The 24,953-nt window shown below is 37.1% G+C and overlaps 1 protein-coding gene across 7 annotated transcripts in view; it reads left to right on the top strand.

Moving 5' to 3' along the window:
* The window catches only part of CALN1 (calneuron 1), a 526,620-nt gene that overhangs the window by 84,013 nt on the left and 417,654 nt on the right, over positions 1-24,953 (top strand). The gene's annotated exons all lie outside the window — the stretch shown is intronic.

Raw genomic sequence — 24,953 nt, 5'->3', positions numbered from 1 at the left:
GAAGTGGTGGTAGAGAGAGAATATAGCCTCCCTGAGGGGACATAGAGGGTGATCCTCTTGATTCTGAGTGTATTTAGTTCTGTATGTTAGATGTTCAATTCCAAATTTATATAAACCAGCAAAACTCATATAAAGACCCAACATCAACCACAAAACATAAACGAGATAAAAAAGGGGGGCAGAATGGGAAACAAGAGAGAATATAGTCTCACAGAATGAACCAACACGTGTTCCATCTGGTTCTGGGTACATTTCGTCCATGTGTTAGAAGGCACTAATTTCTACCATTATAAAACAAAATGAGACAGAAAAAACAAAAACCCATAACTTGTATATCTACTAAAATTAAATTGAATACATTGAAGGGAATCCAAAAATGAAGATTATATCTAAGAGATATAATTGTAGAACTATGAAAGTCAAAAAGGAAAAAGGAAAAAAAAAACAAAAAAACAAAAAAAAAACAAAAAAAAAAACAAAAAGGAAAAAGGTTATAAACGAAAAGTTGGTAAAACATTGTAGTTAAGGCAGGAAAAGAGGAAAAATATTGGAAATTTCAAAGCTGAAATAAAAACGAATCGTAATAAAAAACATCCCAAACCCTTTAGTTCTATATACTATTTTCCCTCAGTCCTGGAGCTTTCCAGTGCTGCTTTATCAAGAACTTGCTCTTCCCCGTTCTTCCAGCAGTTCTTCTGGGGGAGGGGTCTATTGCCCTGATTCTCAGGTGTCTGTGCCCCACCGGAGTCGCCCGCCTCCTGCCGGGTGTAGGGCTCAGTGTGAGTTGTTTATCCTGTGAGGCCTTTGTTCCTTGATGGTCCCACACCAGGTGAAAGGTGAAAAGAAGAGAGAAAAGAAAAAAAAAAAAAAAGGCAGTGGCCAGATCTCCAGGTCCTGGGCCAAGAGCTGCCCGCCAGTACTGAACTGTAGTGTCTGTCCACACTGGCCTAGATGCTCCTGGGGGCTAGGCGCAGGTGCACTGCTCTGCACAAATTGCAGGGCGCCCAGCGGCAGGAGAGTTCTCGCTGTCCTGTGCGCTCCTGAGGTCCGCCTCTCCCGAAGGAAACAGAGGACAGCCAGCTTTGTCTGCTTTGGCGCCCTCGGATCAAGGAGCCTGCTCTGCTGGACCTGTGCTCCCAGGGTCCGCCCTCCCAAAGGGAACCGAGGACAGCCTTCTCATCTACTGCCGGACTCTAGGGTAAAGGGACCTCTGCAGCTGACCCGTGTATGCGGCGGGCTGCTCCCAAATGCCCCAGAGGGTTGCGGCGCTCCAGCCCTTTACTGAGATTGGATCCTGGTTTGCCGGGAGCTTGCTCCCTGGCGCCCCTACTTTTATTGGGAATCTGAAGGCTTCACTGCCTCTCCTGCGAGTCTGCCCTAGTTTCCTTCCAAGCATTTTTCATTCAGGGAAAACTCAGGTGCGGATTTTTAAAGTTCCTGCTTATCCAGGGCTCAGTTTTTGTGCCCCTGAGGCTTTCCGGGCTGGGCCTTCATGTCGGGCTTTCCCAGGCTGGGATTTGGGGTGGGCTTGTCAGGGCTCCGCTTTCACCCAGCTTATCGCGGCTCCCCTCCCCCACCTTTTTTCCTTCACCTTCCTATGTTGTCAGAAGTGAAAACTTGTCTCTCTGTAGCATTCCAGCTGCTCTCTCTTTACATATCAGGTCGAATTCGTAGGTGTTCAGGATGTTTTGAAAGTTATCTAGGTAAGTTTGTGGGACCAGGTAGGTTGAGGATCCCTACTCGTCTGACATCTTGCCTCTTCCCTCCGCAGGAGTGCCTGACTGGCTTAGTCAGTAGAGCATGCGGCTCTTGATTCCAGGGTTGTAAATTTGAGCCCTACATTTGGTGTAGAGATTGCTTGAAAATAAATCTTTAAAAAAACAAAGTCCATTTGGTTTCATATAGGTACAGCCACCCCAGTTTCCTTTTGCTTCCATTTCCATGAAACATCCTTTTCCATCCCTTCACTTTCAGTTGTGTGTGTCCTTACATCTGAAGTGAGTATCTTGTAGGCAGCATATAGATGGGTCTTGTTTCTTTTACCCATACAGCCACTCTATGTTTTTTGACTAGAGAATTTAGTCCATTTACATTTAAAGCAATTATTGATAGGTATGTGCTTATTTTATTCATTGCTTTCTGGTTGTTTTGTAGTTATTCTCTGTTCTTTTCTTTTTCTCTTTCTTCCCTCGTGGTTTGATGACTTTCTATAGTGTTATGTTTATATTTCTTTCTTTCTTACTATGTTTGTGTATCTACTATAGGTTTTTGCTTTGTTGTTATCATGAGGCTCATATATAATAGCCGATATATACATGTGTCTATTCTAAGTTGAAAGCATGATGTAATACATTCTACAATTCTACATTTTTTTTACCATCCCCACCATGGTTTATATTTTTGATGTCATATTTTACATTTTATTCTGTATATCCTTTAACTAATAATTGTAGTTATAGTATTTTTACTACTTTTGTCTCTTAATCTTGATACTACCCTTATAAGTGATAAATTCATTATCTTTACCATATGTTTACCTTTACCAGTAAGATGTAGTTTTATGTGTTTTCTTGTTCCTAAATAGTGCCTTTTCTTTTCAGCTTAAATAATTCCCTTTAACATTTCCTATGAAGCCAGTTTAGTGGTGATGAACTTCTTTAGCTTTTGTTTGTCTAGCAATCTCTCTCTCTCTCTCTCTCTCTCTCTCTCTCTCTCTCTCCTTCAATTATGAATAATAACCTTGCCAGGTAAAGTATTCTTGGTTTGAAATTTTTTCCTTTCAGCACTTTGAATATATAATGCCGCTCATTTCTGGTCTGTAAAGTTTCTGATGAAAAATCTGCTGATAATCTTATGAGGGCTCTCTTGTATGTAACAAGTTGTTTTTCTTATACTGCTTTTAAGATTCTCTCTTTATCTTTACGTTTGACGTTTTAATTATAATGTGTCTTGGTGTAGGTTGTTTTGAGGTCCTTTTTTTGGAACTTTTTTTGGGATTCCTGGATCTAGATATCTGTTTCCTTCTCTAGGTTAGGGAAGTTTTCAGCCATTATTTTTTCAAATAAGTTTTCTGCCTCTTTCTTTCTCTTCTCCTTCTAGGACCTCTATAATCTTAATGTTATTCTGTTTGATGTTGTCCTCTAGAAGTTCTTTAAGCTATCTTCACTTTTTTTAATTTATTCTTAAGATTTTATTTATTTATTCATGACAGACACACACTGAGAGAGGCAGAGACACAGGCAGAGGGAGAAGCAGGCTCCCTGTGGGGAGACTGATCCATGACACCACCTGAGCCAAAGGCAGATGCTCAACCACTGAACCATCCAGGCAGCCCAAGCTGTCTTCACTTTAAAAAAATTATTTAAAAAAAAATTATTTTATTGTTGTTGTTGTTGTTGTTACTCCTTTTGGGTGAGTTTCATTAACCTGCCTTCCAGATGCCTGATTCTTCCTTCTGCTTCATCTAGTCTGCTGTTGAAACCCTCTAATGTATTTTTCAATTCAGTTATTGCATTCTTCAGCTCTGTGGCTTCTGTTTAGTACTTTCCTACATTTTCTCTTTGTTCAAGTCTCTACTTTGTTCATCTATTCATCTTCCAAGTGTGATGAGCATCTCTACGACCATTGCTTTGAACTCTTTAGCAGATAAAGTACTACTCTCCATTTCATCAAGGTTTTTTTCATTAAAGTTTTTATCTGGGGTTTTATTTGGAATTTATTCCTGTTTCACCATTTTGCTTGACTCTCTCTGATTGTTTTTATGTATTAGGCAAAATAGCTATCTCTCCCAGTCTCAAAGGAGTGGACTTATGTGGGAGATGAACCTTATCACTTAACCTTGCTCTAGCTCTTTGTTGTGTCTCAGATCTTTGTGATTTTTCTAAACAGGCTAACACATTTTTGATAGGATCCAGTTGTTGAGGATATGTCAAGACCTATGAGTGTTCCAGAGGGAGGGATCTCAGCATCTAGTTTCAGACCAATTGATAACTAGACCCTCAGATGGCAACTTTTAAGGTATGCAAATGTATATTGTGGGATCACAATTGTAAGCCTACTGTCCTCCAGACCAGGTGATTTGGAGATGTTCTCTTAGTGAGAGTTGCAAAAATCATAGGTCCAGATAAGTGTATGAGCTCCTTTCTGGGACCTACTGACAAGCTGTAGTGAGACCATGGGAGAGCACAACAATAATATTCCTAGCCTATGTTCTCTGAGAACATCTCTGTAGTGTTTAGATATGTGGTAGGCCTGAAGCTTACCCCTGAGGCTGACGCTCTGGGACAAGTAAATAGGCCTTTCTCACAGAAGACTGAAGGTGTTTCATTCTGCTGTCTTGGCAGGGTTGGTAGCCTGCCAAGAGCTTTTTTCTCCAATTGTTTCAGACTCGTGGGGCCCTGAACACAATTTACTAGAGTTATGTGCTCACTGGGCATCCTCTGTCTGGACTGTGTGCACAGGTTTGACAGATCCAAGGGAGTGGTACAGGGGCAGGGCACTCTCCCCATCTGGTTTTGGCAGGGCTGGAGGAGCAGTGTGGAGGCAGGATACACCAGCAGATTGGAGGAAAAACACAAAAATGGTGCCTGCCAGTGCCTCCGTCCACAGAGAGAGTTCTAACTGGCTCTTGCCCCTCTGGCAGATGCTTTAAGATTAGTAAACAAATCTCCTTCTCCTGTGGTCTAGGTGTTTTCCAAAGTGCTGGTTTTGTGCTGGGTCTGAGGGCAAGTGAATCTACATCTCCATTCCCTATAGCCCTGTGGCTCTTCTGGACCTAAGCTCCACTGATTTTTAAAGCCAGAAATGTTGGGGACTCATCTCTTCCATGAAAGTCCCAGAGGTTGGGTGCCTGATGTGTGACACAAATTCATCACTCTTCAGGGAGAAGCGCCGTATTTGTGAGAGCCCCCCGATTGTGGTTGTCGCACCAAGGGTGGGGAGATATAACAGGTGGCCCTGTTAGCCTTTGTTTTAGAGAAGCTCTTCACCTAGTTTTGTCTTTTTCAGAGGGGAATATTGCTTATGTAGCTGTAGATTTTTTGTGTCCTTGGGAGGAGGTGAGTTCAGAATCTCCCTATGCTACCATATTGAACTGCCTACCCTGGGCTTTACTTTATTATTTGAATTGACCTACATTACCCTCATTTTCACTTAAAACTTTGTTTTTTCCGTTTTACAAAAGAAATAAGGCTTTTTATTCAAACATTGATTATTCTGTCCCAATCCTACCTGGTTCTGCAATTCAATTCTGGCACTGACCACTTGGAGTTGGTGCCAACCCCATAAAAAGGCTTAGTCTTCCATAAGCATGCCTCTACTTCAGACACCACTCTCAAGTTTAAGGGGTTCCCAGATCACACAACTTCTGACCAACTAACTACAAATTTGGAGGTACCTAATACTCAGATTCAATAATTAGAATGATTCAAAGAAGTCAAGAAAGTGCTGTACTTATAAATGATACAACTCAGGCACAGCCAAATGATGAGGCATGGAGGGTGAGGTCTGGAAGGGTTCTGGATGCAGAGCTTCGGTGCCCTCACCCCAGGAAATCAGGGCACATCATCTGCCCAGGGCACATCAGTGTGTTTACCAAGAAGCAGCTCCACCAAGCCTCAGTGCTCAGAATTTTCACTGGGGTTTTTCTCCAGAGGTACAGTTGATTAAACCACTGGCAATATGAGACTTGACTGATGAGACATGAGACCATCTCCAGCTTTTTTCTCTCCCTGAAGGTCAGGCTGGTTCCAAGTTTCACTCTAATCACAAATTTGGTCTTTCTGGTGACCAGCCCCCATTCTGAAGCTCTCTTGGGTCTCCCTACCAGTCTCCTCCTTGGCATACCCTTGGGTGTGATCCAGGTGCTCATAAATAGCAAAGAAATGTCTATCACTTGAGGGAGTGTCTCTTAGAAGCTCTGGGCTGAAAACCAAGGGCAAAAATGAGACAAATTACTTATACAACACACACATAATAATTTAACAATGCAGAAAATGTTTATATAGAAAACAAAAGTCACTCATAATCCCCAAACCCAGAAATAGTCACTGCTGACGTTGGGTTCTTTCAGAGTTGTTTTCTGTGCACATATCAGTATGTAAATAAAATCGCTTTTATGCAAATGCCACTTTATTTAATGTACTCTTTTGCAATTTGTTATTTTCAGTTATTTTGGGCCTATTTCTATATCATTATGTTTAAACCAAACTTGACCTCATTATTTTAAACTGTTGGACTTAATACACCATTGCTTACTTTCTAAAAACAAACACACAAACAAACCAAAAACTCTTTAGTGGGAATTAGGGTCATTCCTAGGTTCTTTTTCCTTCTTTTGGAAATTACCACAATGTTTCTGGTCTCTGTGAAAATCTTTGTGCACTTGTTCAAACACATGTAAGATGAGTTCTTATAAAAAGGAAAAATATAGATGAAAAGATGTGTGCATTTTAATTTTTACCATGTGTTTTCAAGAGCCTTTTAAACACATTTAACTCATTCCCACCAATGAATGCCTGCTATCAATTCTATTACTTTCAACTTTTTGTGTCTATTAAATATAAAACATAGTCTACCACTTTTCTTCTTTTAAAAGGTGAGTTTTGGGATCCCTGGGTGGCGCAGCGGTTTGGCGCCTGCCTTTGGCCCAGGGCGCGATCCTGGAGACCCGGGATCGAATCCCACGTCGGGCTCCCAGTGCATGGAGCCTGCTTCTCCCTCTGCCTGTGTCTCTGCTTCTCTCTCTCTCTCTCTCTCTCTGTGTGACTATAATAAATAAATTTTAAAAATTAAAAAAAAAATAAAAGGTGAGTTTTGTGTGCATTTGTCTTTTGAAAGATAATGTGTTACACAGTTTAAAAATCTTATTTTCTCTTTGATGATTTAGAATGTTTATTATGTGGTTATTTAGTTCCACTAATTTAATTTACATGCTTAAAAATATTTTTCAATTAATCCACTTGAACAGTTTTGATTTCAATCTTTCCTCTGGAAAATAAAGAAATATTACTTTCTCTCAGCTTTTCCACTTCTTTCTCTTATCCTCCTCATTGTTCTCAGTTGAAAACTGAGTCTGATACCTGGTAACCTGGTCTGCTTTTGGTAAACTATGCTGTCATGTAAGTGTGATGTCATTTGCTCCAGTGTATGATATCATGGCAAAAATTTTAAAACCATACATATACAATTTAACATCTGGATTTGGGTGAAATCATTTTAATTTAACACTCATTCTACATAATAATGGATTTTATGGGAAGTGATATTCCAGAGACTTAGCATCCAGACCTAGGGATCAGGGTTCTAGAAGCTTCCTGTGAAACCTTGGTCAAGCAAGGAAATCCAGGGACTCCAGGATGGGGTGAGGAGCATTGGGGGTATATGGAGAGACTTGATGGTTATTTCTGACTTCTATGTGAATAGGCTATGGAGAGTTTTTTTAATTATAAAAAGTAAGCTTTTTTAAAACACAAAAGATAAAAATACTATTCTTATAGCAAGCACCAACAAGGCAGAACTAAGAAGAATGTGACAGTATTTATCCTGTGTCTAATCCTGTCTCATTGTACCCCTCAGAGGTGACTGGCAACTAATGTTGCCAGTTTGGTTCTTATTGAGCTCATTTTTTCCTATGCTTATAGAAACATGTCTCATGTTTTTACTCTTCCTCAATTTTCTATTAAAAAAATTTCAAACCTATGGAAAAATTGCAAAAATAGTATAAAAAACCACCTACAAACCTTCTTCCTTCTCTCTCTCTCTCTCCCCACTGAGCCATTTCAAAATTATATGAGAATAAATTGAAGACACCATGACAGACTTCATTCCTAAATATTTAGCGTGTATTTCCTCATAACAGTTACATTCTTCTACATGACCACAATATAATGATCATACCAGGAAATTTAGCATTGATATACTGAAGTAAATACAGACTTCCCCCTAAAGATTTCCTTAATTATTGCCATAATTTCCATAATGTCCTTTATAGTAGTTTGTTTGTGTTAAACTCAAGACCTAGTCATAACCGAACATTCCATTTAGTTGCTGGGTCAACTCAGAACAATTTTCAAGCCTCTTTTACACATTTTATGACATTGGCATTTTTGCAGAGTCTATGTCAGATGTTTCCTTGTATTTGGAATCAGATTTTGCGTTTTTGGCATGAATGCTACATATGTGATGTCATCTTCCCTGTGTATCACAGAAGGAGGCACACAGGGCCAGTATGCCCCACTATACATTGTGCAAAGTTTGATCATTAGTTCGAGTGGTGCCTGCCAGATTTCTCCATATCCTGTTCTTCAACTATCTTTCACCTAATGCAGACATAGGCAAACTTTTTCTGTGACGGGCCAGATATATATATATTAAGTTTTGCAGGCAGAATAGAGTCTCTGTCACATATTTTTTCTTTCCTCCCAACCATTTAAAAACATAAAAACCATTCTTAGCTGGTAAGCCTTACATAAACGGGTAGATTGACAATTCTTGCTTATAGTAGTCCTTACTTTGTTGGTTGTAAAATGGTGACTTTTAAATTTCCATTATTCCTTCTGCATTATTAGTTGGCATTCCTCTTGCAAAATAATATATACAGTGTGGTACTATTTATATGAAGAAGTAGTATACATCTGTGCAGTATCTCTGGGAAGACACATAAGAAAGTAGTAATAGTGCTTGCTGGATGGAAGGAAAGCAGAATATCTGGAAGACAGAGGTGGGAGGGAGATATTTTACTGAACATTGTTTTGTACTTTGGAATTTTGAACCATGTTAGGGGACTTTGAGATGGATTGGGATGGTCGAGGAGGAGGAAGGTGCTAAAAATGACTCCAGTGTGGTCTGGCTTCCAAGATAGAGGGTTATGCCAATTCTTGAACTAAAAGCTACAAATAGAATTCATCAGCTCTAGTGCAGAGTTGCTGGGACATTGAGAGGAATGTGATCCAAAGCACAGCAGAGGGACTGGCCAGAGGCAGGAAGGGACTCAGGGCCTTTCAGTGGGGGGAAAAAGGAAGACAGTACGTGTCGTGATGGTGGCAGGTTTGTTGAGTGGGTACCAATGAACAGTATTTCATGTTGTCTTTATTGACTTTGCTACTATTGACAAATTGAGAAAAATCAGTAAATTGCACTTTTTTTCTCTCTCCAGTTAAAATTTTTTAAAAAGCTGAGGTTGTGCAGATGAGAATCAAAATATCAACTTTGTCATACTGCACCCAGAATTAGATAATTTACCACCTGGCCAGTCACAGGAGGTGATGGACACATGCAAACTCCAGACCAAACAGTGCAAGAGAGGAGGCTGAGCTGCCAGTCCTTTGCATTCTTCCAAATTAACTAACTAGAGAAGTGGGTGAGGAAGCCGAAAGTTAGTTACACTAATTGGTATGGCTCCACGCGGAAACAAGAAATCCAAGAAAAGAGCCTTTCTCTTACTATATGTTTATATCTCTACACTTCTGCCAATATTGGGTGACACAAATATTTTTAGTTTTTACCTATTGGTTGGGCTAAAAATGTTATCTCATTATGGAAATATTTTTAACTACACTTGTCTGGGCCTCACTTTTGTAAATTTGGATTCAGTTGGTTTGGCATGATTCTCATTTGTGCATTTAAAAACATTTACAAATCTCGGGGTGCCTGGCTGGCTCAGTTGGTGAAGTGAGCGACTCTTGATCTTGGGGCTGTGAGTTTGAGCCTCACACTGGGTGTAGAGATTACTTTAAGAACATTCATAAATATCATTCCTGATAATCATGTTATCAAGCTAAGGTTGAGAAAGCCTTGGAATTTTATTGAGGTGGTAAGAGGGTGTCAGCAAATGTTTTTGTCTACTTCTGATTTTCTACTTTGATCTTCATTTGCTTTATTTCTAATATAATCCCTCCCTATCCCAATCAAAAGGCTGGGACACATTGAAATGGGCAGTGTGGGGGTCACATGAGGCCCTTTCTCCCCAGCTGCTGGGCTGTAGCTACTCCTCCTCGACCCCACGCACACTTCAGATCTCTGCTCTAGCTTGCAGTGCAGGTTGTATTAGGGAGGTTCCTTGGTCCTACAGCACTGTGCCGGTTCCCAAGCTCAGGAAATGTGGTCCACCCCCAGGACCTATTTCATTTTGGTTCTAGTTGTACCAAGTCTGGCAACTATCCTTCAGCACTTGTAGGGAAAGGTTAAGGTTGTCCAAGTTTCAGCGTAGTTTTCATTTTTTATTTTAGTTCCTTCCCTGATTTTTGTAGGTTTCAGGGAGGAGGCTCTAAAAATGTCTACTTACACAGCCATATTTCCTGGAAGTACTTCCTTACTTCCCTGAATTAAAAAAAAAAAAAAAAAAAAAAAAAAAAAAAAAAAAAAGCTCAGGTGTATTTAGATTGAAGCAGTAATTTCATGCTCCCAGCTTTCCCATCTGCCCTGAGGCAACTATATGTGAACAGATCTGCTTCAACATACACAGACTAAATAATATGCTCCGACTTTTTTCTTATTTTATAGATTTTAGATAATATATTTTTGATTCTTTTTTCTTATATTTTGATTTACGTTCCAATTTTAGATCTTTGATTATTTACTGTATCATTCAGATTGGGCTAGGCTACGTTTCTATCAATTTTGCTTTATATATTTTGAGCATATATTATTAGGTGTATCCAATTTTTTGGATACACTTTTATCATTATTAAATGTCATTCTTTATCTTTAGTAAAACCTCTTTACTTTAAACTTTGCTTTGTTTGGTATTGGTATATCTGTACCAGTTTCTTTCAGTTATTTTTTGCATACCCCATCCTTTCATGTTCAAAAATCCTGTGTCCTCATATTTCTTGTGTGTTTATTGCAAATAAAATGTCCTTGGATATTTTTATATTTGTATATAACAGTCTTTGTCTTCTTGAGGTTAGAATACATTTACCCTGGTAATCCGGATTGTGACTACTGATTTACTTGGATTTCAATCTATAATCTTACTATTTACTTTCTATTCATCTCATCTGTTCTATGTTCCCTTTCAACTCCTTTCCTTTTGGTGGAATTCATTGTGTTTTATTAGTCCATTCCCCCTTAATAATCATACATTCTCTTATTATTCTTTTAGTGTTTACTCTAGAGCTTGCAACGTGTATCCTTGACCCACTGGTACATATCTTAAATTAGTATATTTATCATTTCATTATGATGCAAGGACTGGAGCCCAGCTTATTTTCTGTCACTATAGATTTGTTTTACCTGTCCTAGAATTTCCTAAGAATGAAATAATGTTGTACATGCTCTTCTGTGTATGGCTTCTTTCACCCAGAATATTGTTTTTGAGATTCAGTCATGTTGTTGTGGGTATCTAGTCTGTTCCTCTAATTGTTGAGTAATATCATTGTATGGATATTCCATAATTTGTTCATCTAGTTACCTATTGATTAATATTTGGATTGTTTCTGGCTTTTAATGTTGTAAAGAAAGATGCTATAAACATTCATGTAAAAGTCATGTTGTGGACTTAATTTTTCTAAGAGAAATACCCAGAACTGAAATTGCTGAATCATAGGTCATTGTGTGTTTCACTTTATAAGAAAATGCTAAGTAATTTTTCAAAATTATTGAACTATTTGCATTCCCAGTAGCATTGTATGAGAGTTCTAATTGCTGTACATTTTTGTCAACACTTAGTATTGTCAAGTGTTTTAATTTTATCCATTTCACTTGTGTGACAGTATTCCATTGTGGTTTTATTTATTTAATTTTTTAAAAAAGATTTTATTTATTCATTCATGAGAGACACAGAGAGAAAGGCAGAGACATAGGCAGAGGGAGAAACAGGCTCCATGAAGGAAGGCCAATGCACAACTCGATCCCAGGACCCCAGGATCATGCCCTGAGCTGAGGTCAGGTGCTCAACCACTGAGTCACCCAGGTGTCCCTCCATTGGCATTTTAATGTGCATTTCTGATAACTAATGATGTTGAGAATTTTTTCATGTGCTATTGACCATTCATATATCTTGCTATTCTAATCATTTGTCCATATAAAAAATTAAGTTGTATGTTTCATTTTATTGAGTTGCAAGATTTCTTGATATATTCTTGGTAGAAGTTCTTGGCTAGATACGTATGGCATTATATATATGTATATAATTTTTATATTTATATATATTTTATATATTTTTCTCTGTGACTTGTCTTCATCTTTTTCAAAAGTGTCTTGTAATGAGTACAAGATTTTATCTTATTTTATTTTATTTTATTTTTTTTAAGTACAAGATTTTAATTTTGATGATGTAAAATTATAATATTTTCCTTTTATCGTTTGTGCTTTTTGTGTCCTATATAAGAAATTTCTACTTACCAAAGGTTGCAAAGATTTTTTTCCCTATATTTTCTTATGAAATTTTGGTGACTTTAGCTTTTACATTTAAGTCTATGATCTATTTTGAGTTAATTTCTGTGCATAGGATAAAGTAAGTACCAAAGTTCATTCATTTCCACATGAAAAACCGATTGCCTAGCATGATCTGATGAAAAGACTGTCATTTCCACTATTGCAATTAACTTGGCACTTTTGTTAAAAATCAATTGATTACATACGTGTAGGTCTATTCCTGATCTATTATGTTCCTTGGATTTATATGTCTATTTTTTTGCCAAAACCACACTCTCTTGATTAGCTTTATACTAAGTCTTGAAATCAAGTAGTCCTCTTCTACCTTCTTCCTTTTAAATATTGTTTTGGCTATTATCTGTTCTTTGCATTTTTTATATAAATTTTAGAAATCGCTTATCAAATTTTGCAGAAAAATATTTTTAGCACTTTTGTTTGGATTATGTTAAACTTATAGATCAATTTCAGGAGAATCAACATCTTAAAAATATCAAAACTCCAGTTCAGGTACATGTTAGAGTGCTCCATTTATTTTTTATATTTAATTTCTTTTGTTAGTGTTTTGTAGTTTTTAGTATACAGATCTTCCACTTATTCTGTTAAACTTATCTCTAATACTTCATGTTTTTGATACTATTGTGAATGGCATTATTTTTAAATTTCATTCTCCAATTGCTTCTTTGTGGTTTTGATCTTGTATTCTGTGATCTTGCTAAAATCACTTACTAGTTCTGATAACTTTTTTAATAGATTACTTAAGATTTTCTACATATATGCTCATGTTGATTTTGAATAAAAGGTTTTGCTCTTTTCTTATCAATCTGTGTGCATTTTATTTCTTTTACTTAACTTATTTCACTGGCTGGAGCCTCTAACAAATGTTCAAGAGATGTATTGTTCCTGGTTTTACAGGGACATCAATCAATCTTTGACCTTAGGGAGGATGGTAGCTATACTTATTTTATATTTTATTTTATTTTATTTTATTTTATTTTATTTTATTTATTTTATTATTTTATTTTGGATGTCCTTTATTAAGTTGAGGAAGTTCCCTTCTATTCCTACTCATATGAGAGTTTTCATCATGAATGGGTGTTGAGTTTTGTCAAGTACTTTTTATGTATGCATTAGGATGATAATAAAATTTTCTTCTCTGAATGAGATAAATCACACTGATTAATTTTTAAAAATTTAAACCAATTTTATATGCCTGGGAAAAACTCCACTTGGTCAAGATGTATTAGTCTTTTTATACATTGCTGAGTTTAGTTTGGTAATATACTACTAAGGGTTTTGAATTTATATCCATTTTATTTTCTTGTAATATCTTTATCTGATTTTGTTAAGAGTATAACCCTGGCTTCATAAAATGACTTGAGATGTATCATCCTTTATTTTATGAGAGATTTTTATAAGATTGATGTTCATTCTTCATTAAATGTTTGTTAGGATTTATCAGAGAGTTTTCTGGGCATAAAGGAATTTGGTTTTGTTTTTGGAATTAGGTTATTAATTATGAATTAAATTTCTTTAAAAGATATAGTACTATTCAGATTTTCTATCTCTTCTTGGATCTTTTTGTTTTGTTAATTTGTGGTTTTTCAAAGAATTCTATTTTATTTAGTTGTCAACTATTTTGGAATAAACTTATTTATAATAGTCCTTTGTTATTCTGTCTTTAGGATCTATGGTAAAGTCCCTTCATCATGTCTGATTTGGTAATTTGTATTTTCTCCATACTTTTAAGTCTTACTTAGGGACTCATCAATTTTACTGACATTTTCATTTATTTTTCTCTATTGTTTGTCCAGTTTCTATTTCATTAATTTCTGCTCTTTATTATTTCCTTCTATTTTATTTGGATTTAATTTGATGTTCTTTTTATAGCTTCTTAAAGTAGAATTTTAGAAAGTTGGTTTTTGGGGCACTTGAGTGGCTTAGTTGGTTTAGCATCTGCCTTCAGCTCAGGTCATGATACTAGTACAAGGGTCCTGGGATTAAGCCTCTTGTTGGGCTTCCTGCTCTGCAGGAAGCTTCTCCCTCTCCTTCTACTGCTCCCTCTGCTTGTGATCTCTAATTCTCTGTCAAATAAATAAACAAAATCTTTAAAAACAAGTTGGTTTTAAACCCTTTCTCTTTTTCTGAAAATGCATTTTAAGTTAAAATTTTTCCTCTAAGCACTGTTCTAGCTGCAGTTCTAGAACAAATTTTAACACATTGTGTTTTCATTACATTTGATTCAAAATATTTTAAACTTACTTTGTGAATTATGCAATATGTAAAACTGTATTTTACTCATAAAATACTTGAGAATTTTCTATGTGTATTATTGTTATTGATTTCCAACTTATTTCCATTGTAGTCTGAGAATGTTTTCTGTTTTAACTCAGTACTTTTAAATTTTCTGAGAATTTTTCTGTGGCCTAACATATGCTCTATCCTTTATGAACATTCCATGTGTGCTTGAAAAGACTGTATCCTGCAGTGGTTAATGCAGTGCTCTATAAATTTAATTTGGTCAAGTTATTTGCTAGTGTTTGACAAGTATATATCTTTACATGTTTTATTCATTACTGAAGGAGGTGTGTTAAAATCTTCTACTGTTTGTGGATTTGTTTTCTTCATATATTGTACATCATGTATTTTTAAAGTTTGTTATAGTTACATTCGGATTGTTGTATTTCCTTAATGAATTGATCCTTTACCATTATGAAATTAACCCTATTTATCTCTGGCAGTATTTCTTGTCTGACGTTAATATAGCTGTTTCAGCCTTCTTATGATTAATATTTCTATGATATATAGAATAATATTATACTATTTCATGGATAATGTCAGTACCTTTTAACAGTATACTTTTATTCCCTCCTTCCATCTTTTGTGCTTTTTTGGGTCATATATACTTTATTTTATACATATAAGTTCCATAATACATTGGTATTATTATTTTCTTTAATCAGACAGCTACCTTTTAAAGAAACTTAAAAAAAAAACAGGAAAAATTGCTTGTATTTACTCACATATTTATCCATTTCTAGCTTTCTTCTCTCCTAAGTTTTGATCTGCTATCATTTTACATCAGCTTGATAGCTATAAATTATTTTACTTTTTGTTTACCTAAACAACTTTATTTTACCTTCATAGTTGAAGAATGTTGTTGTTGCTGCTTCTAGTATATTCAAGGTACTTTTTTTCCCATTGTCCTCTGGCTTGCATTATTTCTGAAAAGAAGTTAGTCGATTCTTATCTTTGTTCTCTTGATATAATATGTCTCTTTCCTCTGGTTACTTTAAAATTTTCTCTTTGCTACTAGTTTTCAGTAAATGGATTATGATGTACATGATGTAGTTTCCTTTTTTATCTTGCTTAGGGTACTTGAGCAACTGGGGTCTGTGTATTTGTAGCTCTTATCAAATATGGAAAATTTTAGCTATTACTTATTCAGATAATTTTTTCTGCCCTACTGACTTTTTCATGCTCACACACTTCAGGTATTAAAATCAAACATATGTTAGACTGCTTGATATGTCATACAAGTCACTGAACTCTATTTTTCCCAGCCATTTTTTTTCCTGCGCTTTGGCTTCTGTTGCTGTGTTTTTAAGTTCATTTTTCTTTTTCCTATAGCATCTAATCTTATGTTAAGCCTATCAGTGACTATTTATTATTAAATATATTTTCAGCTCTAGAATTGCATTAAGTAGTTAAAAATAGTTTCTGTTCTTTTCTTTATTGTGTTCATGTTTTTCTTTAAATCCTTGAGCATATTTGCAGTAACTATACAAAAGCCCTGGTCTGCTAATTCCATCATTCTTGGTATTTTTGCTTCTGTTTCTTTGGACACTGAATGTTACATTGTAGAATCTCTGGATTTTGCAGTTCTTTAAGACTTTTGAAGTTTGTTTTTTAGGCAGATAAGTTGCTTGAGAAGCTTGACCCTTTTGATCATTTTTAAGGTTTGTTAGAACAATAGAATAGCCTCTACCTTAATACTAATTTATTTAGACTAGTTTAGTCTAACTACTACAACTACTAAGGTACAATCCACAGAGTGTCTCTACTGTAATCCCAGATGTTTTCTTCACTTGGGATCATCAAAACTTGAATGCTTTCCAGTTCTTTATTACCTCTAAGAATTATTCAACTTATGGCTCTCCACCTATGCCTGACCACATGGAATCTTATCCAATATATGCAAATCTTAGTTATTAACCAGGAACTCAAAATAATCTCTGTGGAGATTTTCTCAGCTTTTTATGTGCATAGTTTTCTCTCTTCAGTTCTCTGCTTGACAAATTCCAGCTGCCTAAGCCTCCATGAATTCTGATCTTTATCTACCCAAGTCAATGAGACTACTGTGCTCTGCTTTTGTTTCTTTTTCTTTTACAATGGTACAGAAAAATGCCTCCAGGAAGAAAGCTGGACAATTGTAGGGCTCATCTCATTTGTTTCTCTTCTCATATGGATCATAGTTCTGCACTGGTTGTGGTTCCATTATTGAAAACAGTGAATTAATATATTTTGTCTAGTGTTCCAATTAACGGGAGTGGGATGCCTGGGTGGCTCATGGATTGAGAATCTGCCTTTGGCTCGGGGCATGATCCTGGCGTCCTGGGATCGAGTCCCACATTGGGCTCCTGTGGAGATCCTGCTTCTCCCTCTGCCTATGTCTCTGCCTCTCTCTCTGTGTCTCTCATGAATAAATAAATAAAATCTTAAAAAAAAAAAAAAAACAACAGGAGCAAGTCTGCTACTAGCTCAGAAGCAAAAATTCCTCATCTCTTTTTGTTGAGTATTTTCACTGCACTCAGAATTTTAGGTGTACGGTTATTTTCTTTTAGCATGCCAAAGATTATATCAATAGTTATGAGATATACTAACTTTTATCATTTCTGATGAAATGTCATTGGCTGTTAAAGTTGAGTACACGTGCATGTGTGTGTCCAGGAGAAAGGAACTGGCTTCTTTTTTCCCCTTTTAAAAAATAATTAAAGTATAATTAACTTTTTTTTTTATAATTATAGTTAACATACTATGTCATGTTAGTTTCAGGTGTATAGCATAGTGACTCAACAATTTTGCTCACCATAAATGTAGTTATGATCTGTCACCATGCAACATTATTACAATATTATTGACTATATTCCCTTTGCTGTACTTTTTATTCTGTGACTTATTTTTTTTTATTTGAATATAGTTGGCACACAATGTTACATTAATTTCAGGTGGATAATATAGTGATTCAACAAGTTTATACATAATGCTATGCTCACCACAAGTGTAGCTACCATCTGTCACTATACAACACTATTACAGCATCATTGACTATATTCCTTATGCTGTGTCTTTTATTCTCATGATTTATTCATTCTAAAACTGTAAACCTGTATCTTTCACTCTCTTTCAACCATTTTCCCCATCCTATCTTCCCTTGTCCCCTATGGCAACCAGCAGTTTGTTCTCCATACTTATAGGTCTGATTCTTCTTTTTTGTTTATTTATTCATTTTTAAAAAGATTTATTTTAGAAAGAAAGAGAGCAGAGGGCGAGGCAGAGAGAGAGAGGGAGAGGGAGGAGAGAAGCTGACTCCCTGATGCAGGGCTTGATCTCATGACCCTGAGATTATGACCTTAACTGAAATCAAGAGTCAGACACTTAACTGATTGAGCTACTGAGTCTCCCTTCCTTCTTTTCTTTCTTTCTTTCTTTCTTTCTTTCTTTCTTTCTTTCTTTCTTTCTTTCTTCTTTCCTTCTTTCTTTCTTTCTTTTCTTTTTTTTTTTTTTGATTCCACATATGAGTGAAATCATATGGCATTTGTCTTTCTCAGTCCAACTTATTTAATTTAGATACAGCCACTGTGGAAAACAGTGTAGAGTTTCCTCAAAAAATTAAAAATAGAAATACCATATAATTCAATAATTTCACTACTGAGTATTTATTGTTTTTAAAAATAATTTTTGTTTATTTGAGAGAGAAAGCATGAAAGAGACTACAAGCAGGGGAGAGGGGGTAGAGGAAAAATCAGACTCTCTGTTGATCAGGGATCCTGATGTGGAACTCAATTCCAGGACCTTGGGATCATGACCTGAGCCGAAGGCAAACACTTAATTGACTAAGCCACCCAGGTGCCCTTCCACTACTGGGTATTTATCCAAAGAAAATGAAAACACTAATTCCAAAAGATATATGCAACCCTATGTTTATTGTAGTATTATTAACAATAGCCAAGGTATAGAAGGAACCCCAAGTGTTCATCATTAGGTGAATGTATAAGGAAGATGTGACACGCACACACACACACACACACACACACACACACACAGAAAGGAATATTATGCAGCCATAAAAAGGATGGTATCCTGTCATTTGTGACAGCATGGATGGACCTAGGAGGCATTATACTAAGCAAGCCAGACTGCGAGAGACTAGCCTCTCTTAATATTTTGTCTTTGGTTTTTGGAAGTCTAATTATGATTGTCTATGTGTGGCTTTCTTTGAACATATTCTGTTTGGAATTTCTAAGATTTCCTAGATCTGTGGCTCAATGTCTTTCTCAGTTTTGGAAAATTCTCAGCCAATACTGCATTTATTCCCTTCTTTCTCTCCTTTTCAAATTTCAATTGATATGTTTGGCTGTTTACCACGTTCTATGTCTTTCTCAAGCTCTTTTATCTACTTTCTTTTTAAAAGATTTTATTGATTTATTCATGAGAGATCCACAGAAAGAGGCAAAGATATAGGCAGAGGGAGAAGCAGGCTCCCTGCAAGAGCCCAATGCGGGACTTGATCCCAGGACCCTGGGACCACGACCTGAGCCAAAAGTAGATGCTCAACCACTGAGCCACCCAGGCGTCCCTTTTTTCTCTGTTTTCATTCTTTTCTTCAGTACGATATTTTCTACTGACCTAATTAACAGTTCATTATTCTCTTTTGTTGAATCTGCTTTAAGCACATCTATTAAGTTATTATATTTTTGTTTGGTTCCAGAATTGTTATTTAATTCTGTTTTTAAAATACATTCTAGTTCTTCCCTGGTGAATTACTTTGTCTTAGCATTTAATTTCTTGAAAAAAATTATCTCAATTGTTTTAGTGTTTATTTTATACATCTCCAATAACTGGATTGCCTATGTTTTCCTTGTTTGTTTTTTCACTGCTTTTTTTTTCTTTCTTAATTTTCTTAATCCTGTCATCTGCCAGGATGCTTGGCAATTTTTTTTAAGATTTTATTTATTTATTCATGAGAGACACATAGAGAAAGGCAGAGACATAGGCAGAGGGAGAAGCAGGCTCCCTGCGGGGAGCCCGATGCAGGACTTGATCCCAGGACTCTGGGATCATGACCTGAGCCCAAAGCAGACGCTTAACTACTGAGCCACCCAGGTGTCCCTTGGCAATTTTTGATTAAATGCCAGATATTATATATGAAATATTATAGTGTCTCTATATGTTGTTCTGTCCCTGCATTTTCATTTGACTGGCAGTTAGAACATATGCAGATCACCTTTTGCTGACCAGTAATTGAGGTAATTTGAAAAAGGGAGCTGATTCTCCCAAGGCTTTTGGCTTGCTCTTGTCTTCATGCATATAGTCTTTCAAGAGCTTCACCTGAAACCCTGGGTGTTTATCAGTGCCCTTCCTCCACAGTAGGTTGTAAACTCTGATATTTGTTCTGCAGGTGTTGTGAGACTCCTGCATATCCTCCTTCACTGTGAAACTACTTAGCTCCTGCTGGGTTTTGTTTCTTTACCTTTCACCCCTACAGCATCAAAGGAGGCATATTTCTTTGGGGAGAAAGTGAAGCTGAAGGTTGCTTTCACTTTTCTGAGGTTTCATTTCCTGAGCATTTTGCTCCCTCTGGTCCCAGCTATCTCGGTAGTGCTGAAACCCAATTATTTTCTCTCCATGCCTGGGATACTCTCAAAAATCTCAAAAATCCTTGCAATGTAACTTTCCTTTTTGGCCTTTTGGCCCAGTGCTACTTGGAAATCAGTTGATGTTTTAAAAGTAAAGGTAGCAGAGACTGTCAGGTTCACAAGAATGCCTCTGCCTTCCTTCTGGGTTCTTGATTCCTCTCTTGAGTTCTTAGTTTTGATTCCATTCTTTAAAAAAAAAAAAAAAATTCTTGATACAAGTCTTTGAAATATTTTTTCCAGAAACAGTAAAAAGCTTTTTCGTTTCCTCATTTGTTTCATTGGGAAAATATTTTTTCTCTTACTTTCATATGTAACCTAACTGAATGAATAAACCCAATGATAACATTTTACCTTCTGTGTTTCTTGGTTCATTTTTGTTCTGTGGTCTAGTGTTACTCCTGAAGCTAGTCTTGAGGATTTTTTTCCTTTGTTGATAATTTGAATTTGGCTTTATTCTAGGTATTAAAAGAATTATCAGCATATGTGTCAACATAATCTCATTTCATTAATAATCCTATAATAGAGTAAATGTACTGTTTTGGTTGTTTTAGGAGCAGAATGTGTTATTCTTTTTGTAGGTATATTCTACATATTTATTACTTTGAAATAAAATAAATGTAGGACATATTTTTCTCATTTAACAAAATTAAGCCAATATTAAAAAATATATGTGTTGTAGGGCATTCATATATGCTCTACTTCTAGATAAACTAATAAGTAGAAGGCCCTCCAATAGTGATTCTTTACAGTTAGTCAGATAACAGATGTTATTACAATTATATACTGTGCAGATATATTGTGTATATATATATATATATATATATATATATATATATGGGTACCACATACAAAGTTTTCTTTTTCAAAAATTGTATCATATATGTTTTATTGCAATTTGCTTTTCTCACTTTATGATATAGCCTGGACTCTTTTCGAGGTAGCAAAATATTCTGGTTATCTGTTGCCAATAACAAATTACTCCCCAAAAGTGGCTTAAAACACCAATTTATTATTACCTCTTCTAGTCTGTGGGTCAGGAATTCAGACAGGGTAGAGTGAGGATGGCTTGTCCCCGCCCTACAATATCTTGGGCCTCAGCTGAGAAGAATGTTACAGCAGGGGCCTGAATATCTGGAGATTGTCCAGATCTTCCTTCCTTTCTTATTTCCTGCCTGACTTCCTTCATTCCTTCTTTCCGTCCTTCCTCTATCTCTCCCTCCCACCATCCTTTCTTGTAGCCTTTCCACACAAGAAAGCTTGGGCTGCCTCACAACATGGTACCTGAACTCTGTATAGAGTGATTCTGGGCTTCAGGAAGGTGTTCCAAGGGACAGGAAATGGAAGCTTTTAGTTTCTTAAGTCTTAGGCTTGGAAACCAACACAAAATAATTTCCATATTCTATTAAAGAATTAATAGATCCTGTTCAGATTCAAGGGCAGGGAGACGTAGATCTCAGCTCTTGAAGAGGAATATTAAAGCGTTTGTGGTCATAATTAATTCATCATAGTAAAAAATTATTTACATTATTCCAACATGAAAAATACACAGAAACATCTAAAAGCTTCAGAGAAATTCACCTCCTTGTGGCCCCAGGCTCAGGCCTGAGGTCCTGGATTTGTTTATCTAGAATAGGTTCAGGTGTGGATGAGGCTCTCTGGAGATCTGTGAAGATCTGTCAACTTCTCTGCCCTTCCCTGAACACTCAACATACACAGGTGAGACAGAGACGTAACACCTGTAATAGACCTCACATCCAATAAAGGGGGACACGAGAGCTGTTTCCTGTAGTGTTCACTGATTATAGCAATACTGAAATCCAGCTTGTCTCCCATAAGAAACAGCAGCCTCTGTGCATGTTTATAGCCTGTTCACTACCTTGTGAAGACTGGGGACTCGATGGTCTCCTTTGCTTTTGTACTGTCTCAGTCTCTTTTTGTCCCAAGCTGATATATTCTCTTTAAATCACTAAGTGTTCCTTTGATTCAAATTATAATTTATCCATTGGACAAAAGCCAATCTTACATATTTCTTGAAGAATAGGCCCTTCTCTATCATTAACCCCTGGTGAAGCTGCTAAGGGAACATGTTATAGATTCTTAGAAGCTCTTCCAGGCATGCCCTTAAAAATGTGTGAGGTCTTAACAAAGGATCTTCTTGCCCCATCTTCAACTTAATCTTTATCCAGAGACCACATTTTATTGCCCTGGATTTGTTAGCCTTTGCCTGGAGATCACTAGAATGTACCAGCATGTCCTGGTTCTTTCTATTTCCTCTAAATTCTACAGAAAAAAACCCCCAAAAGAATAGTTTTTTCTTTAATGCATCTCTCTCTGCTTGTCTTTTATCATCAGCATCTAGGAAAATTCATTTGGCCCTTTCTATGGAAAGGGAAGTCTTGGAAGTCTCCCTTGTCAGATCCATGAGTTCATTAGGTACCTTCTTGTTTGTCACATTATGAGAGGCAACAGTTTTGCTCGCTGTCCTATGAGTACATGACTCAGGTACTCTCTCGTATAGTCTGCAGGAGCAATTCCCTCAGTGTCCTTCAAGTCCTCTCCAAGAGTCTCCTTGAGGCCTGTGCAGCTTTGGCTAAAACAGTTTTTCAAGGCACTGCTCTTGCCCATTGTTCAATCTGAAAGCCAGTGTGTTCAGTTTTTATGCAGCAGCAGCAGTCTGCTTCCAGATACCAAAGTTTGTTCTCCTTATCTGTTGCTGCCTAACAAACCACTCTAAAACCTCGAGCCACAAAGTAGAAAATGTGTGTTGTAAAAAATCCAACACATTCTAAATCCTGTATTTTGATGGAATACATGAAAAGCTTTACCTTCCAGCATGTACGCACCCAAATGATTCTTCTTTTCCTGCCCATTTCTGTTTGGAACACACCAGACCCCTTCCTTCCCCTCTACCCTGGGGTGTCTTGGGCAAAGTATATGTGTTTCTTGAAAGTAAAGGCAAAGAAGAAAAGGGGCCAGGGATAAGGGAGAGGCAGGAATGACTTTGGCCATGTCAGAAAATGATTACCAGGTGGTGAGGTTGCTATTGCGCAAGTGTCTTATTTGTCACTTGGAGTCTCAAAGCTAGGGGTAGGTGGTAGAAGGAAGTTACCCTCTATCCCTAGCTTTCTCCTAGAGGGCTGTATTATTCTGGGTTGGAGAGAATACTTATGCTAAATCCAGCTACAAATGCTGGATAAAGGGAAGTCCCTCCCACCTATTTTCTTCTATGTTGCTTTTAGCTTCCTTTCTGATAATTGGTACAAAATTTTCTTTGGCATTTTAATAGGAAGGGGCAGACACAATTTTGACCCTTAATATAGACTGAACACATTTTGACTCTTAATAAACACATATAGAAGTTGGAGCAAGGGTATTATTGCAGGCCTTTGAACCTGCAACTCTCTTAACCTTAAAATAGTCATTGTTGGTAAGACCAAGGAAACTGCATTGCAAATGTTCACCAAAGTCTGTGCCCCTGGCTTCTTTAGTTTTTGAGGTCTGCTGAGAGTAGTATTTCCAGAAGAAAGAACCTTGATCTTTTCCCCAAGGTAACTTTGGTTTGTGTTAACTGCTCACTGATAATGAAAACAGCCAACTTTTGCTGAAAGCCTCTTTGATGCCCAGAAGTGATTTGTGTGACTCCTCTCTAAGGGACTGCTTTTTCACAAGATCACATTTAATCTTTACAACAACCTGATTGAGGAGATACCGTAATCATCCCCATTTTACAGATGAGGAAAGTGAGATTTAGAGAGATCACACAGCTGGCCCAAGTCCACACAGGCAGGGAGGGCAGAGACCTCCTGCCAGATGTATCCTAGTCTGGTTAAGTGGTGACCCCTACCTTCTACCAGGAAACCCCATCATGTGCATGCTGTGAAAATTCAACCCAGTACATTGGAAGATCTAATTGGCTTTATTAAATGATTCATGAATCAGGCTGCACCCCATCTAGCAAGTAGAGAGGCTGTATGAGTTGTATGTAGTGGAAGGGTTTTGTGGGGGGAGGGGCAAGACTGTTATTAGCAAAAGAAAAGGATTGTGCCAGTCAGATCTGCTTTCCAGGGCAGAAAGGCTAGGGTCTTAGCATGTAGGGGGCCTCCTCTTCCTTTGGGGGGCTAGTGAGGGCCCAGGTGGTGAACTCATTGGCACGGATCAACAAATTCCTGGCCAACCTGTTAACATTAAATTTCCGAAGGAGGATGAAACTGCACTTAGATTGGGGAATGAAGCCCGAGTTTGGCAATTCCGTCTAGATGACACCATTTTGGGCCTGGGCCTGTGGTTTTCTCCCCCCCCCCTTTTTATTATAATAGACTTGCCTAGGGGTTTTGGGTGACCCTGTTGACATGCAGAAAGTGACAAAACAATTGCTTACAGACACAACAGACTGTTAGAAGATGCAGTTTTCATGCAAATGGAGAGATCACAGGAAAAGATCATACCAAGACCCCACGAACTCTGTTCCTCTGCCTGCAACCCTTCATGGAAGTCTCTGAAAATGATTTCAATGCATCTCCAAACTAAGGACAAAAGACTCCGCCAGTGGCTCAAGAAGATAATCTGGGAAGCAGGACTGGTTCAAGAAAAGATAGTAATAACACAGGGTAGCAAGTGCTAAATACCAAAGGAATGGTGCCCGTGTTGAATGTTATGAAGACT

Source organism: Canis aureus, chromosome 8 (assembly GCF_053574225.1).
Source record: "Canis aureus isolate CA01 chromosome 8, VMU_Caureus_v.1.0, whole genome shotgun sequence".
Lineage (NCBI taxonomy): Eukaryota > Metazoa > Chordata > Mammalia > Carnivora > Canidae > Canis > Canis aureus.
This window is presented reverse-complemented; position numbering and strand designations above follow the sequence as displayed.